Source organism: Bidens hawaiensis, unplaced genomic scaffold (assembly GCF_021521415.1).
Source record: "Bidens hawaiensis isolate Kalapana, Puna unplaced genomic scaffold, B.hawaiensis_p1.1 tig00023619_1, whole genome shotgun sequence".
NCBI lineage: Eukaryota > Viridiplantae > Streptophyta > Magnoliopsida > Asterales > Asteraceae > Bidens > Bidens hawaiensis.
The window spans coordinates 34,521-51,485 of NW_027493703.1; the positions used below are offsets into that span (position 1 = coordinate 34,521).

The window sequence follows — 16,965 nt, forward strand, 5'->3', positions numbered from 1 at the left end:
TATGGGCCGACTCTGGTTCAGAGGTTCCTACGAACGTTAGTGTATACCGCACGAAACATCCTGAACTTGTGTTTAACTTCTCTCCCGGACTTTATATTTTTTTGCCAGTAGTATTTCGTCCCTTCCATTTCGGTATTAAACAAAAGGGAAATGCTTTACACGTCTACAACAGTTTTCTTGGGAACCGTGTTAGAAAACCATTGTAAATGATATTTCAAAAGCTGGAAATAAAACTTGTTATATATTGTAAAAAAACCACTGTATAGTCTAAATGGTTTAATTAAAACGTTTTAAAAATCACTGTAAAAAGTTGAGGAAAATAGGTGGTTCTTTAAGACCATGTATTGGGTTAATTTAAAAAAATATTAAAATTAATGCCGTTGTATATAAGTCAAGTAACCCAATATTATATCAAGCGTCTTTGTTCTTTTTTTTTTTGTGAGGGGTGGGGTTGGCATTTTATATGAAATCGATTTAAATAAAAAATTTGATTGCTTTAAAATAGTTTTTTATTATTTTTAATATTAATGACAAGGAGTAAACTTAATTAGCTTATAACCGCTATGTGAGTATTGGGTAGGTGATCCAATGATAGATAAAAAGTTTCATAAATATACCCAACAGTCCTGTATGAGTTCGAATCCTAAAAAATACAAGAAATTGCCATTAAAAAAACCTGAATGTTACACTAATTATGATAATAAGATAAACTGTGAACCAACTATATCCATAATAGTAATACTAATTATGATAATAAGATAAACTGTGAACCAACTATATCCATAATAGTAATACAATTGTTACAAACAATAAGCTTACCCAATTAATATATAGCAAACGGTAGCTTAACTATTTTAATTTTTTGTTTTTTTTGTTTAAATTATACAGTTTTTTTTTATTTTGAATTATTTTATATAACACAAACCGAGCAACATCTGGATAATGAGTAAGCGAGAAACAAGTTGCGCCGCTATCCCCTTTTGAATCGCAACGCCTATTCTATTAAATATAAATCGTTGATTCCTCGGCTCTACGAGTCACTGTGGACCACCTTCTACACCCGCTCGAAGAAGCGAACCGCCTCGGAAGCTAGGGATCCTAATTTTAGTTAGTTTTATAGAATCAACCCATGCAAATTAGTCTTTCTATTTTGCCTATATATGTTATCTTTAACTAAGCCATAAGTTATTCAAATTGCAAGGCTGCAATGTTGCTATCAACCAGGCAATAAGATTCCAAAAAAGAGGAGGAGAACCGATACCGCTAAAAATGGCAGAGATCAGTATAACCTTTTTCATGATTCATTGTTGCGATCACGGTCGTCCCCACATTCTATTTCATCAAATAATATTCATCTAGATATTTTTTTTGTTGAATTACTAGGGGTCTGAATGGTTAATAGACTCTGATCCAGTAAAGGACTGTTTGTTTACCAATTAATGGGATCATTCAGATGTACAGATCTGGATCTGATTCGGTCAGATTAAGGGCGTTTTAGCTTGTTTAAAAAGTCAAATCTGAATGGATTTTTAACCTCTGAGATAAAAAAAACAACACTGAATGGGAGATGAATGAGGGAAGAGTCAACTTTTCTGTGATCCGTCCCTCCAATCCCAAATCATGTGACCGGCACTCCTTCTCCTCCTACCCTCCCCCCCCCCCCCCCCCCTCCAATCCCAAATCGTGACCGGCGCTGGTAATATCCCTTGGTGTGACTTGGATATTGTTCTTGTAAGTATACTAATGTCTTCAGAGTCAACTTTTCTTGTTAATTCAACAGTGGATACGAAAATATATATTAGATTTAGGGTTTATGTGATACTATTATGAGTTGATTTCTCCTTATAACTGTGAGAAATTGAAAGATGATGTTGATTTATGTGGCTCTAGGGTTTTGGTGAGTGCTAATTAGATCAGGCATGATATTACCAAGTGTGATAGGTTAAATTTGATAACTCTTAACTCACAGATTTAATTCATAAATCAATTTTTGGACATTTAAATTTTTTGATGATATATTAGGGTTCCATGGATTATTATTATTATAATAATTATTATTATTATTATTATATGGACACTATGCTTAAGTTATGTTACTGATCAATCAAAAATTGATTTGAGTTACAACTGATATGAGTTGAGTAAACGTTTTTAATTCAATTACAAGGCTGAAGCAGAGAAAGATTCTTCTGATGAAAATGGGTTCTCATTTACAAGTTTTATTTATGTTTATATAGTAGATTTAGTAATGTGTGGATTTCACAGATTGCACCAAAATTAAGCTGAAGAAAAATTGAAGATCATGTCAAGAAAGGTAAGAATATATATGTTAATCTTTATGCATTTGTTTTGAAGGTTTTAAGTTGTTTAGTGGATGTTGTGTTGTATTGTATGGTATGCAGATGGAGTGATCGGTATAATATTGCACGACTGTTACGGCTGTTGGTTTTATGGCTGGTGGACTTGCAGCACCCCGGTCATCCAGAAAGAAGTGATCAATCCATATGATGTAATGTGAATGTGCATGACGAACTATATCAAACTAACATATGAATCTCTTTGGTCTCTTTTCTTTTGTTATCTTGCACCTAATTGGGTTGGTTGTACGTAGAGTATTAATTTCTATTTGGATTTTAGTATGTTTCCATTAATTTTGATCTAATAATTTGTAATTTGGATTTTGATGTTTTGTATTTTCTATTTATAATTACTTATTGTGAGAGTTCTAACCAAACGAATACATTTCATTTAGCACAAAATAATTCAGAGGGGTAAGAAAGTCATTTTGCACAGTTGTTTAGAGGTCCAACCAAACAGACTTAACTGGTTCAGCACTTAGTGGTTCAGAATCTCTTAATCATTCAGAAATCTTAATGGTTTATCACTTAATGGCCCAACACTTACCAAACAGCCCCTAAGTGTTAAGTCAATATTGAATACACCAATGTAATGGTGATTGTTGGTGGTGGGTCTGGGAGGTGCTATGTGAGTGGCAAACTGAGGATTATGAACACATGTGAATTGACAACGCGTTTAAATTTTCATTCATCATTATTTTGAAACTTAATTGGTAACAAGCTTGTTGAGTGATTCAGAGGTGTCATCCAGATGAATCATACACACTTACGCTCACTAATTAAGAGGTCCCTTAATAAAATCATTCAGAAGCTACCAAATAACCCCCTTATATACCTCAACAACAGTATGACCACTTACAAGGTTTATTTTCTTCACTTGTGATGTAAAGATTTATATTTAGAAACTAAACCTGAAATAGGACTTGAAATTATTGGTAATTTTATCACTACTATAAAACTAAACATTCAAGATCGAAATTTTGAGACACAAAAAAGGTTAGTAAAAGAGTAGCAAATGATTTTCGACTGGTCTTACATTTTGCAACCACTAGTTGGGGTCTCTAAAGTTGCTCGCAAAAAAAGGCGGTCCCAAATTCAACCACAAAACAAGATTACTCATGGAAATTTTTGCGACTGCAAAGGGAGTCCTAAATGCCCGTTTTCTAGTAGTGTTGTTATATTTATATAGATATGACTTGTTGGTGTTGAGTCTATTCGATCAAATGAATTAAGAAATCAAAGTTGGTATTTACATAAACGTTATGCGACGCTTTTTATTAATAAATAAATGAGAATAGAATACTAACTAAAAATAAATTCTAGGCCTTATTAATAAAATTACATGAAACTTAAAGAACAAGACATATTGGAATAAGAAAAAATAATAAATTTCTAATTCTAATAAATAAAAGTACTAAAATAGATAAACTTAGAATAAGAAATCTTCTTTGCATTCATATTTTTATATATCCTCCAAAACCATTAGATCTCCTCCAAACTACCCATTGACATCTTTCATACCGACGTCAGAGTTTTCGTATTAGTCATTCGGGTCTTTAAGTTGGTATTGCACAAAGTTCTACAGTTAGATATGTAGATAATTGATAGAGCGATAGTAGTGAAACAGTGACAGATCGCCAACGCAACAAAATTTAAAAGATCTACCCAATCATGCACTAGCACCGAGTCTTTCGGATTCAATTCCTCCGGAAAGCAGGGTGCATGACCACAACACCATGGAAGATTGATAGTGAAATATATATGATGGTAGCAATTTCTGATTGATGGATGCAAGAAAGAAAAAAAGGATAAATAGAATAAAGTAGGTGTGGCATCTTGTGGTGATGTAAGTTGGTGAGAGATCGCCAACACAACATCTGCAGGACCACAGTCACTTGGTACTGATGATTTATCACTGAACTTAGCTTATATTCTCCAACCCCCGAAAAGATGAAGAGCATTGGTCCACCTGCTGGTCTCTTTTTCATGTGATGTAATCTTTTGTTCAATGTATCTTTGCATTATTATCAGACCATCTCCATAGGAGATCTTAACTAAAAAGTATAAAAAATAAAAATGTATGTAATCTAAAATATAAATAATAAACGAGTCGAGCTCTAGTAAATTAAACGACCGAGCATGGGCTCATCTCTGTAAGAATAAATATATTTTATATATTTATTTATATGGCCATCATTATCATTTATATAATAATAGATCAAAATAATTAATTATACCTTATTATATATTAGCTTGGTAATTGTTGATGGGCCATATTACTCTTAATAGCTAATAAAGGGTTTCCCTTTGGGTGTATATATAGAGAGAATAAATTAACATCATAACATAATCTCACACACATAAGTAAATCATGTGTCTCATCTCTCTTCTAAACCGGGTTCCTCTCAAGAACCCTAATCATCCTTAACTATACATCCTAAAGGGGAACTCGATCAAGATGACAAGCATGTCGACTACATCATACCCTGCTGCGGTTACTACTCTTTATGCTGTAACAGGTTCATAGGTTTAATATTTATCATGTTTTATATTACTTACATGAAAAACTGATCAACATGTGGCATCAGAGTGATGTTGATTAATCAGTTCTTCATGTTTTCCCTAAATCTGGAATTGAATCAGAAGACATGGACTAAAACTTGATAAACCTTAATTTTTTTAGGTTTCTTTTTTTTTCATGTTCTATTACGAAAACAATACATGAAACTGTTTAAAATCGTTAAAATTCATATTTAGTAAACTCTAATATTTTCGAAATATGTTAATTTCATGTTTAAAGATTTCGATTCCAAGTTTTTTTATGTTTAATTGTTAAAATTTTCGATGATGTTCTTCGTGTTCATAATCATTATTATCGAAAATTATACATATGTTGGTTCAAAATCTATATTAAAATTTGTTAATGAATATTTAGGGAAATATTTTTCAAATCTTGGATAACTTAGAAGTTTTAATATTTTCTTAAAAGATTTGAATCCCCTTAAAATAGGAAACAAATATAATTGTTAATCATAGATTTGAACCAAATCTTATCATTATTAATTTAGTTAATAAAGATCATGGGTTAAGGGCTTAAACCAGTTTACGGGTTCACGGGCTATTTAAAATCATGTAATATGGGCTTAAAATAGCTTATGTGTTCTAAGAGTTTATGAGTTTCTAAAATAGTTTGGGGTCATAACCCATAAACCCGAAAACTCACTAATACCGGAATCAACATTTTCCATAAAACTCCATAAAATCATGTAAACACCCAAATACTGAAAAACCCACTAAAAGCCGGAAACTGGAAATTCTCGGGAACCCAAAATTTCCGAGAACTAATTTCTCAAAATAAGGTCCTACCGGAAACTTAATAATCCTTACTCTAAACATTTTCCGCTATTAACTAATTAAATGTTTTGTAAACCTTAAATATTATAAATTTTACAAAACATAAAGGCTTAACTTGAATGAACTTTTGATGTAACACTTATGCCCAAAGGTGATGAGTTACATTTACCCTATCATTCAAGTATAACTGAAAAGCTTTTGTTAGTTTTGCCTAACATGATACAAATGTCTCACTTCTGCCCAAAGGTGATTTGTTACATTTTTATATAGCAAAACTAGCCCGTGCATAATTAAAATAATTGTCTCACTTCTGCCCAAAGGTGATGTGCTACAATTGTTTTGCACATATATTTAAATAAATTTTAATTCTGTTCAAAAGTGATTTATTTTTTGTTTAAGTAGAAGTATTAATTATAGTCTATTAGTTTGATGTTAATAATAGACATATCACATCTTCAATAAAATATAGTGATCCTCATATTAATGATCGGTCATTAATCTAATGATCATAAAATTTATTCTATATTATTTTAATATCCCACAATATTACTCACTATATTTTCTTCCATAAATAACGATCTCATCCAAATCATCCACTCTAATCTTAAGATACAATTGAATTTTGTCTCATAAAGAGTTTTAATAACATTTAGCTCTTCTCAATTTTAATTATTCATTAAGACATGATATGGCTATCCTACTGCTCTTTCTAATAACAATCATTATATTAAAAACTAGAGCATAACAAATGTGACGCGTCAATCATAATGTCTCTTATAATAATGATAATCAATAATTTATTTAAATAAATGCTATCACTAAAGTTATTCTTGTTTTAGTTTTTCCTAAGACTAATCAAAATAACTCATAAGATGCATGCATTCTTTCTTGAAAATTCTAACTATAAGGTTAAATGGCATTACCGAATACATCATAATGTAAAATACCATGACCCGTAAAATTAAGGGCTTACACATGGAAATAAATACATTTTTTAGTACATTACATACTAAAATTTTCAGCAGTACAATTTGGTGCCTTACGAATCAACTATAACACTCAGAAGTACCAAAGGAAAATGAGTGTGTTGATCAGCAACATATGTACACGAAAAGAAATGTCTGGTGCTAGAAATAAGATGTTATTCAATTCACTACCACTAAAACCTAAAAGAGGATAATTCTAAGGTTCATAGACAAAATACAAGTATTACTTCCAGCTTTATGTTTCTTAAGGAGAAGTCCCATTGCAAAAATATGCCATTAGATTAGGCATAGACATTACAAGACTATCCATAATTCAAAAGAACAACTGGCTAAAATTGATAGTTGTATAATAATGATATATAAGTCTGCTAATCCTAATATTCTCATTAGCACATGATTTGTTAAGTCTAGTTCTATATGTTTACCCGAAACCAACAAATAACTAACATGAGTGTTAGTGACAAATTTAAATGTTAAGGTTATTAGAACCATGATAAATTGTCTTTTAATTACACTTTATGATACCTTAAATATTCTGAAGATTAATCAGAATTTAGTATCAATACTTAAGTTACATTATGACAGTTATAAGGTTTGCATAGCCAACGTAAAGTCACTCTTACCTTAAACTCTTATATTATTTGTTATCAATATCTGGATTGAAACATTTATAAAATAGAACTAGATGATAATGTATACTTTTACAACTTTTGTTATCATGCAAATAAAAATTTAACGAAAGACAAATGAGACCTATAATATTCATCTATTAAAACCAAATTTCATGAGAAATCATGACATGGTTGATGAGGGTGATTTTTCATATAATCTCATTCTTAGTGATTTTAAATCATGTGTTAAAAGCCCTAAACATTACTTGGCTTAAGGAATAAGTATGGGTCCACCATAAGTTATATTTCACTGACATTCGTGAAACTTATTCAAAGGGAATATTCAGACATAATTTTTTTATCATTTAAGATGCTATTTAGTTGTATCTAATCAGTATTCTATGGTCCGCGGTCTTAAAGATATCCGTTCATATATACTTAATACGATATCTTCTAAATACGTCCTTTAAGTTTATTATGACATCTGGACGTTAATGGAATCAAATCAAGTCTAACATATATATGAAAGATTCCCACGTCATGTACATCATTGAAACTTCTCTTGTATTTATCCTAGAGATATTAAAGATTAGTGGGAGCCTTAAGTGTCTCAATCATAACTTACAAGATTTGCAAGAGGTGGGGGAGTGAAAGCTTGGTATTATCTCAAATACACCTCTTGTACAAGACACTGCTCCATCATAACACTATTCCATCAAAACTTATCTCTTTAGAATTTACTACTACTCTTACAAAAGTTTCATTATTGCTTAAACGTGGACAAATTTAGATTTCTTACTAAATTAATCCTTACCAAGAGAGAAACTGCAACAACTTATATTATTAACTTGTTTCTCTATTAGAATCTATTGGTCTTTAAATACTGACCCTAATTATGCTAATTTCCTAAGGGTTTCTAAGGTCAGTGGGAGCAGTAAAAGTCTTTATAATGACTTGTTAGAAGTACAAGAGGCGGGGGGGAGAGAGATATTAAATTTTACTCCAATTACACCTATTGTACACCATACTGCGCCAAATCTTATACACTTAGAATCCTGAAAATGATAGCAACCTAACTAAGAGCTAATCCATAAAACTGAGACTTTTAAAATTACCCAATAATCCAACTTAGGAGGCCATCTAGGTTTTAAAACCTACTAAATTTGATGCTTATGTAACCTCCCTAACTAAAGTTGAATTGGGTGTTGGAAAGTTTAATGATCATACCCCTTATAATTTAACCATTATCATCAATCATAATTGACTCCATAAGTCGCTAACGTTTTGAGATTTGGTTGAATCACCTAAAGGTGTTCATAACTAAACTAAATCCTAACACAAACGTTAAGACACTAAAAAGCATAATTGATTATTAAATGTTAGATTCAAAAGGGAATAAATCATTAAAGAATCTTATAACCTATATTATAAAACATTTCTTTGAGGATCATCACTGTTCAAGTAGCTTATAATAGTTAAAGAGCTACGTTAGAAGAACATTAAAACAACTTTCCCTAATAACTGACTTACATATCTACATGCTCATAAAACAACCTAAATGTTATAAACTGAAGGTTAATGAACATTTAGTCTATAAGTCAATAAAATTCATATATGGATTAATGCAAACATCAAAATTTGATGAAATATTTATACAATTATTTTCATCAAAAATCAAGTGGATTAATGTACCTACCTCAAGATGAGTAGGAGCAACTAAAAACAAACTTGTCCTTATATAGATGACATTCTTCTGACAAGTATATGTTACATAAGTCAAAGCATTGTTCACATACTTTGATATGAAATATCTCAAAGATATCCCTTACATAATAGATACCATAACATTCTGAGATAGACCCAAAGGGACATTAGTTTTGTTCTATAAGTTTTATCTTAAATTGGTCCTTACACATGTAACAAACAATATTGCTCTATTTAGAGGATAATAGGATCATTGAGATTATTACCTTATGCTTCATTAAGTAGAAGCCTTATGTAGGTTCATTAAGTAGAAGTCTATACTCGTTCAGATATTACTCAAAATTGTAACACACTAGATATGCCTAGATTAATGTGAAACATCTAAAAGAGTATTAAAATATCTTTAACAGAAATGAAAGACTATAATCTAAAAGAAGAAGTGAGAATTCAAATCGGTATATTACTCTAAACTTTGTCATATTTAGAGATAAGAAAATGTAATTTTTTGGGATATATTCTTATGTCAGTAGATAAATCTATCTCATAGAGGAGTCATAATGAACTGATAACAACAACCTAAGTCATAACAACATAATATGTTGATTAATTACAACGTTGTTGTCAATAAATGTTGTTGAATATTTATTAGTGGACTCATAAGTTTTATTAAACTCCAAATAACTTATATACTGAAGACTAATTGTGATAACGTCAGCTACCATGTTTTCTCAAACAGTAACAGTTTGATAGGTGCTGCATTAAAGTTTTGATATGAAATTAATTATTCGTTTATGAACGAATTGAGGAATCTAAATTTTCATATCGAATACATTCATGATATGCTTAAGGATCCTATAACTAAAGGTCTATTACCCATAAGTATTATGAAAGCGCTTATAATCATGAGGGGTTTATTAATGACCACGTATAACTGCATATCGTACTATGAATGATTAACTATTAAATTTCCTCACCAGTTTTGATTTTGTACGTCTCTTAATATGTTCTGCATGCATAATGACATATAGACGAATTAAATATACAAATCAAACGTTTTGAAGGGCTTTCTTGAAAATTTTGATCATAACTACTTAGGTTTAAATAAGGACTGCAGTATGATTAATGGGGTCTTGAGCTGATGTTCAATTCAATGATTGTATTTCTCTGCTCCAGTTTGAGTTTAAAACTAAAATGAGTGTTAACTCCTGATCAGACTTATCTAATACTCATAATAAATGATTACTCGGCCAAGTGGGAGAATGTAAGAATACATATATTTTATATATTTATTTATATGGCCATCATTATCATTTATATAATAATAGATCAAAATAATTAATTATACCTTATTATATATTAGCTTGGTAATTGTTGATGGACCATATTACTCTTAATAGCTAATAAAGGGTTCCCCTTGGATGTATATATAGAAAGAATAAATTAACATCATAACCTAATCTCACACACATAAGTAAATCATGTGTCTCATCTCTCTTCTAAACCGTGTTCCTCTCAAGAACCCTAACCATCCTTAACTATACATCCTAAACGGAAACTCGATCAAGATGACAAGCATGTCGACTACATCATACCCTGCTGCGGTTACTACTCTTCATGCTGTAACAGGTTCATAGGTTTAATATTTATCATGTTTTATATTACTTACATGAACTGATCAACAATCTCGACTTGTTTACACCCCCACACCATAAAATATGGTCTTGTATCCTTTTTGGGTCACCAAAAAATTTATACGTTAGATTTGTAATAGACATCATTATATATAAATCTAACATTTTATGGTATGGGGATTCAATAGTTTTACACATAAGTGTATTTACAACATTGTTTATTAGTAAATTTAGAGATACACTGTTTATACTATATAAGTTTTTAATATTAATATTTGTTAAAAGTGGTTTTAAGTTAATAAAAGAGAAAATATAATGATAACAATATAAAAAAATATTATTTAATTAAATAAAAATAAAATATAATATTTTCTAGTATAATTATAAAGATAGAGATAAATGTCCTGCCATGTTTTCTATCTAAGTTAAACTTAAAAAGGTTTTGTATACAAGTCTCGTATTTATATATGTTTTTCATAAAAAGAGTTTATAGATTTAAAAAACGGGGAGGGGCGGAGGAGGGATCAACTTACTTTCATGGTTATTTCACAAAAGCCTTTTAACTCAACTTTGGTAAGTTAAGGTCCCTTAACTTGTTAAAATTGATTAAATTGTGTGTTTCGCAAAAGAATAAAAGTACGACATGAAACATGTGTAGTAGGTTTTCTTTCAAACACGACCTTTGTAAATATTATATATAATAACGCAAATGAAATAGTTAGCAATTATATTAACTACAATTACATATAATTTAACAATGTCCAAAATGTGAAAAATACATCATAATACTTAATGAAAAAAATTATACAAAATTTTTGCTCCTCGTCTAAGACATTTTCCACGACTATTCGAGCTACCAAGCTTATGCAAGATTTTCATGACATTTTATCCCAAGCAGAAAGTCGCAAGTCATTCTTCAAAAATCCCTTCTTGGCTACTCCACTCCTACAATAGCTTTCAGTGTCGAATATTCTAGTTTCGCATCCCTAAACCGTAACCTTGGCAAGATTAAGGATTTTCAATATCAGGGTGTTAAAACAAGGGTCAGGGACGTGGTCTTAGGTGCTGCTTGTTTTTTTCTGAAAAAGATTTCCGCAACCTCTTTTGTCTGCGCCTTGCAGATCACGCACAGACATTACTATCTACAGACTGTTTATTTTCTCGAATACGTTTCGTTAATAAACGTCTGCGCAAGCTATTTTTGGTGTAGACTTGGCCATCCAATTTTGAGATCTTATAAGGTCTGCAGAAGGTTAAAACACCACATCCTACCAACACCCACTATCCATCACACCACCACCAACCACCACCGTCCACCCACCCACCGTCCTCTACCACTACTGCCACCCAATATTCGCCACCACCAATGCTCACCCTACCACCCACCATCGTCTTCCACCACCCACCACCACCGTCCGCCGTCGCCATAGTATACCACCACCACTGTCCACCACCCACCACCGCCTTTTACCAGAACCGCTTTCTTCCACCGCCACCATCCACCACCACCACCACTACCACTCTCACCATCCAACACCACCGCCACTCAACGTCTGCTACCACCACCGTCTACCACCATCGTCCACCACCACCACCACTTTCCACCACCAAACATCTCCTTCTACCACCACCAAACGCTGCCACCATCCACCACCACGACCCGCTGTCCGTCACCACCACCCACCACTACCACTAACCATCTAGCACCCCCCCCCCCCCAACTACCACAGTTCATACACCACCGCCAGTTTATTTTAGCAATCTATAAACGTTAGCTTTTATTTTAGCAATCTATAGATGTGTTCTCTACATATTACAAATGGTCATGTGTCTTTCTGCTAAAGAAATAATGTTATGAGATTTTGACGAGAATGAACCTAGGATTATAGGATTGGACATTTAGGCTTTAAAATAGGATGAATTGGGCTTGAGTTTTGTTCACATCTAATAATATTTTTGAACATAATAGTTTACCCTAAAGAAAGTTTCTTTGTATTTTTATCTTTATTATATATTTTTATATGTAAGTAAAAGAAAGAATAGATACATAAGAGGAATTGTTCTCAACTTTTACAATTCACCTTCAACATTGTTTTAAACACACCATCTATCAAATAACATTGTTTATGCAAAGTACGGAACAAGTGATTTTTAAAAAAGTTATTGTGGTTTTATAAATATTTTTCAGTGTTGTTTGACTATTATTTAAATTTCTATGTTGAATGATCTTTTTATTTAAATTTCAGCTTATATATTTAAAAAATTTGGTTTGATTTTAGAATTCAGCAGACGTTAAAAAACAAACAGTCTTCTTTTTGTGATCCGTAGCCTGCAAACATTTTACCTCTGCAAAAACAAACAACACCTTAGACTGCCACATAGTCATCTTGTAGAACAATTGGCCACTACGCAAATGTTTTCCTTCTTTAGCGCCATATGCCTCAAAAGCAATCTAATATGAAACACAGTCATCCTAGGCATTTCATGCTCAATGTCATGTTAAATCTACTGGGACGTGGTCATAAACTGCCACATATTCATCTTTTAGAACAATTCGCCACTATGCAAATGCTTTTCCTACTTTAGCTTCATATGCCTCAAAAACAATACAATATGAAGCACAACTAGCCGAGGTATTTCATGCTCAATGTCATGTTAATTCTAATGGGCTGGATTTGTATATATGTCTCGTATGACACCTTAAACATATCATGTTCACCATGCCTCTCCATATATGATATATGGGTAATGCGAAAGTAGCATTTGGCAATGGTAGTAATTAATCTTCCCATATCTCTTACGGGTCATTCCCAAGTTACTGGCCATATTTAGTTACGTGATATTTTGGTCATTCCTAATCTAACAAACCCTTTACTATCAATTAGCAAACTCACCTATGATAACCTAGTGGATGAATTATTTTCTCAACCCTTCGTTTATGTTCAGGATCAAGAAACGAAACAAGTACTAGTGAAAGGAAAGTGTAATCAAGGTTTATATGTCCTTCATGATTGGCCTAAAGCTTTAGTTGCGGTTCCTTTCTTAAAAACTCTAGCATTGTTTGAAGTTTGGCATGATCCTTTGGGTCACATGGCATTTGACATTAATTCTTTTTAAAATAAGTTGTGATGTCATTATGTTTACTTTAGTGTTTCCAAAACCAAAGGTGACTCTTAATTAACACCAAGTTACACATAGTAATTCTATGTATATTATTGTTGTATTCGATCTGTAACAATTAGGGTTGCAAAAGTGGTTTATAATAACAAAAACACAAATACACAATCTACCCTAGACTATCACTATTAACAACATTGTGATTTAATATATATTAACAGAGGAATCAAAACAAAGTAAATATTTGCATTTCTATAAGGTAGTCAAGTTTTTTCTTTCAATCTTTTGGTTAAGTTTTGTAATTTTATAGGTGTTAGGTATATAGAATATTTAAGAATGATTAGGAAAGAGAAGAGAGAAACAACGGTGTGTAGTAAAAAGATATTTGGGTGTAAAGATGAGAAGATTACCCTTACTTTTGATAGGGTTCTGAATTCATTGTGTTGTAAATCCTATGGAGATGACACCTGTCATTCTGATTCCTCTCTATCATGCAACAATCCCACGCCACCCTACTCTACCCTACTCCCTAAAATCGTGACTATAAAAGGCAATGCATGAGTCTGGTTTGATAGAAGGAAGCAATCATTTCATTACTAAAGATGGAACTAAATCACACCAATAGGCAGATCAACATCACCAGAAATTCTCTCTTTGAACAGGTTATAACCTATATATGCATTTAGTTGTCTTTTATCTATCTCCTTGGCTTGCTATAACTGTTTTAATTTAATATATTATCGCCCATAAAAGAATATGCATATAAAACTTGGTTTATATATCAACTAAAAATTTATTTTACATGAAATATATTCATCTAGTTTCATATATATTCTCACAAGCAAGGAGCCGTTGTCCCATCTTAAATGCCAATAAGGTTATTTTGTTTCATTTTTCTTGTTGGCAAACTCAACACTTCTATACACAATAGCTTCACCCTACTTTGTTTCTCTCAAAATATCTCCTATTCTACTGACCTTCAATTGCCTCCATCCCGCCACAGGCTTTAGGCCAAAGGTTCAGAAGGCATTCTTCATGAACCTAGCTGTGTCAGCATTTTGATCAAGCAGCTCATTTCGTTGTCACTTGTTATATACTCATGCTGCGGCACATTTCACCTTGTTACAAATTCTCTTTGAGTCAAATTTCATTTCATCTCACAACCTGTTTGAGTGTAAGTACGTGAGTCGTTATTCAGTAGGTATCATTAATTTCCTTTTCTTTTATAGGATAAGTGGATGACTACTCATATTCCTATGCCTGTAGATTTTAATTATTTAAATTTTATTCCATTGTGTATCACTATTTCACAAAAAAAAGATTACACTCATAGAGCCGTTGTGAACAAATCACATGCTTTCTCAGTCTCTTTCGGTCTCTCTCTCTCTCTATATATATATGTTTGATTTCTTTTAAGAACCACTTGAGTTTTAATAACTTAAAATAACTCAACGTAACATTTTTTTTTTAATTTGTTTTTACACATATGTAATACGTAAGTGTAAGTAAACTAAAAAAATTACAGTATTTTTTTAAACATCGAATCGACTTATACACATGTGTAAATAACATTTAAACTTATGTAATAATAAAAATACTTATTCTCTCTCCTGATTAATTTTTTAATTATATTTACTCTCAGTCATATATTTCATACTCATTTAATTAAATGTGTAGTCTATATTAAGTTCTTAAAGTTCTTACAATTTATTAAGGTTCTCAAAATATCCCTCCCATATATATATATATATACAGAGAGAGAGAGACACACACACACAAACAAACTAACAAACTGCACTCGCTAACTACTGATGGAAGTCCTGCACATCCTGGTAAAACTAAAACATATTACAAAGATTATATAGATCACTTGTAACTTTTTATTGGAATTACATAAAAATAATAGATAATCTTTTTATAGGGGTATTTGGATGAACAATTCACCCAGCTTGAGGACTTGCAAGATGATGTAAACCCTAATTTTGTGGAAGAAATCGTCACACTGTTTTTTGCTGATTCGATGCGACTAATTCGCAATGTTGAGACTGCATTGTAACTAGCCAACATACATTTACCCACTTTCGACCTACTCTTGTGTTACTAAATATAAGAGTTGATATGATTTAGCAATGCCATCATAACTTGGTTGCTAATTATTTGGTCATCTAATTATTCTTTGTGGAAAATATATATTTGTTACAGAGTAGCATAATTCGCACTAATTTAGTGAAGGTTGTATTCTCAGGGAGAATTGCCCTTTGGATTTTTTGCAAGCTCGATGATTATATGCATCAATTCATGGGTAGTAGCTCAAGGTATATATATTGAACCTACAGATGTACATAAATATAATTAATGTGACGTTTGACTTATGGTATCTAAAATTCAGAAGGCTTTACAAGAACGTTTTAAATTATGCGTTACACGCGTTTGGTGGAAAACAACATTAACGTAACTTATAAATTTTGTGAGTTTGTATCTTAAGTGTTTGATGTGATCTTTTATATATATCTTAATGACGCAATAAGAGTTTACATGTAGTATTGGAGCGAAAAAGGTGAAAAACGAATGCACACAATTTCAGGAATGTTGCAAAGCTAGGAATGCCAATGGGTAATGTTTTTCTATTTAAACGACTAAATGTTACATTCAAGAAATCATTAACCTCCTATTCTACACATTAATCACCCTACCGTAATATATTCGATCAATGTATTGAAACAAGCCATTGAACATTATAATCTACCGTATCCTATGAAGCTATCTAATTTGTTCATTTATTGATCGCAGATGTACAAGGGCATTTCAACGAGTGAAGCAAGAGCACGCTACTCTAAAGAGAAAACTTGAAACATATTTTCAGGTTTAATTCTCTTTGAAATTTGTTATTCCTTCTAAAACACACATATGGATTGTTGACTGATGAAAACGTTAATTCAGATGTTGAGACAAGGTGCATGAAAATGACTGCAAAATGGAAGAATCAATTAATACAAGTGGAAGAAGAATATGTTAGTTGAGCCGAAGACTATTATATTGGTTATATATGTGTATTAAGTATTTATTTGTGGTTTTCAGCCTTTTTTTATTTTTTTTCTCTGTTGAGTGTAAACTCAAATAAGCTACTCACATATTATTAAATACATGTTTAAGTGGTTATAAAATACATGTTTAAGTGGAGTTTGGTCTCAAAGATAAATTTTAA

General features: G+C 31.7%; 1 pseudogene across 1 annotated transcript; it reads left to right on the forward strand.

The window, feature by feature from the left end:
* Positions 1-14,118: 14,118 nt before the first annotated feature.
* Positions 14,119-16,629, forward strand: LOC143567738 (histidine-containing phosphotransfer protein 4-like; annotated as a pseudogene). The gene is made up of 5 exons (XR_013141462.1): positions 14,119-14,422; positions 15,682-15,812; positions 16,006-16,075; positions 16,302-16,373; positions 16,551-16,629. The product of XR_013141462.1 is annotated as a histidine-containing phosphotransfer protein 4-like (transcript).
* Positions 16,630-16,965: the final 336 nt, after the last annotated feature.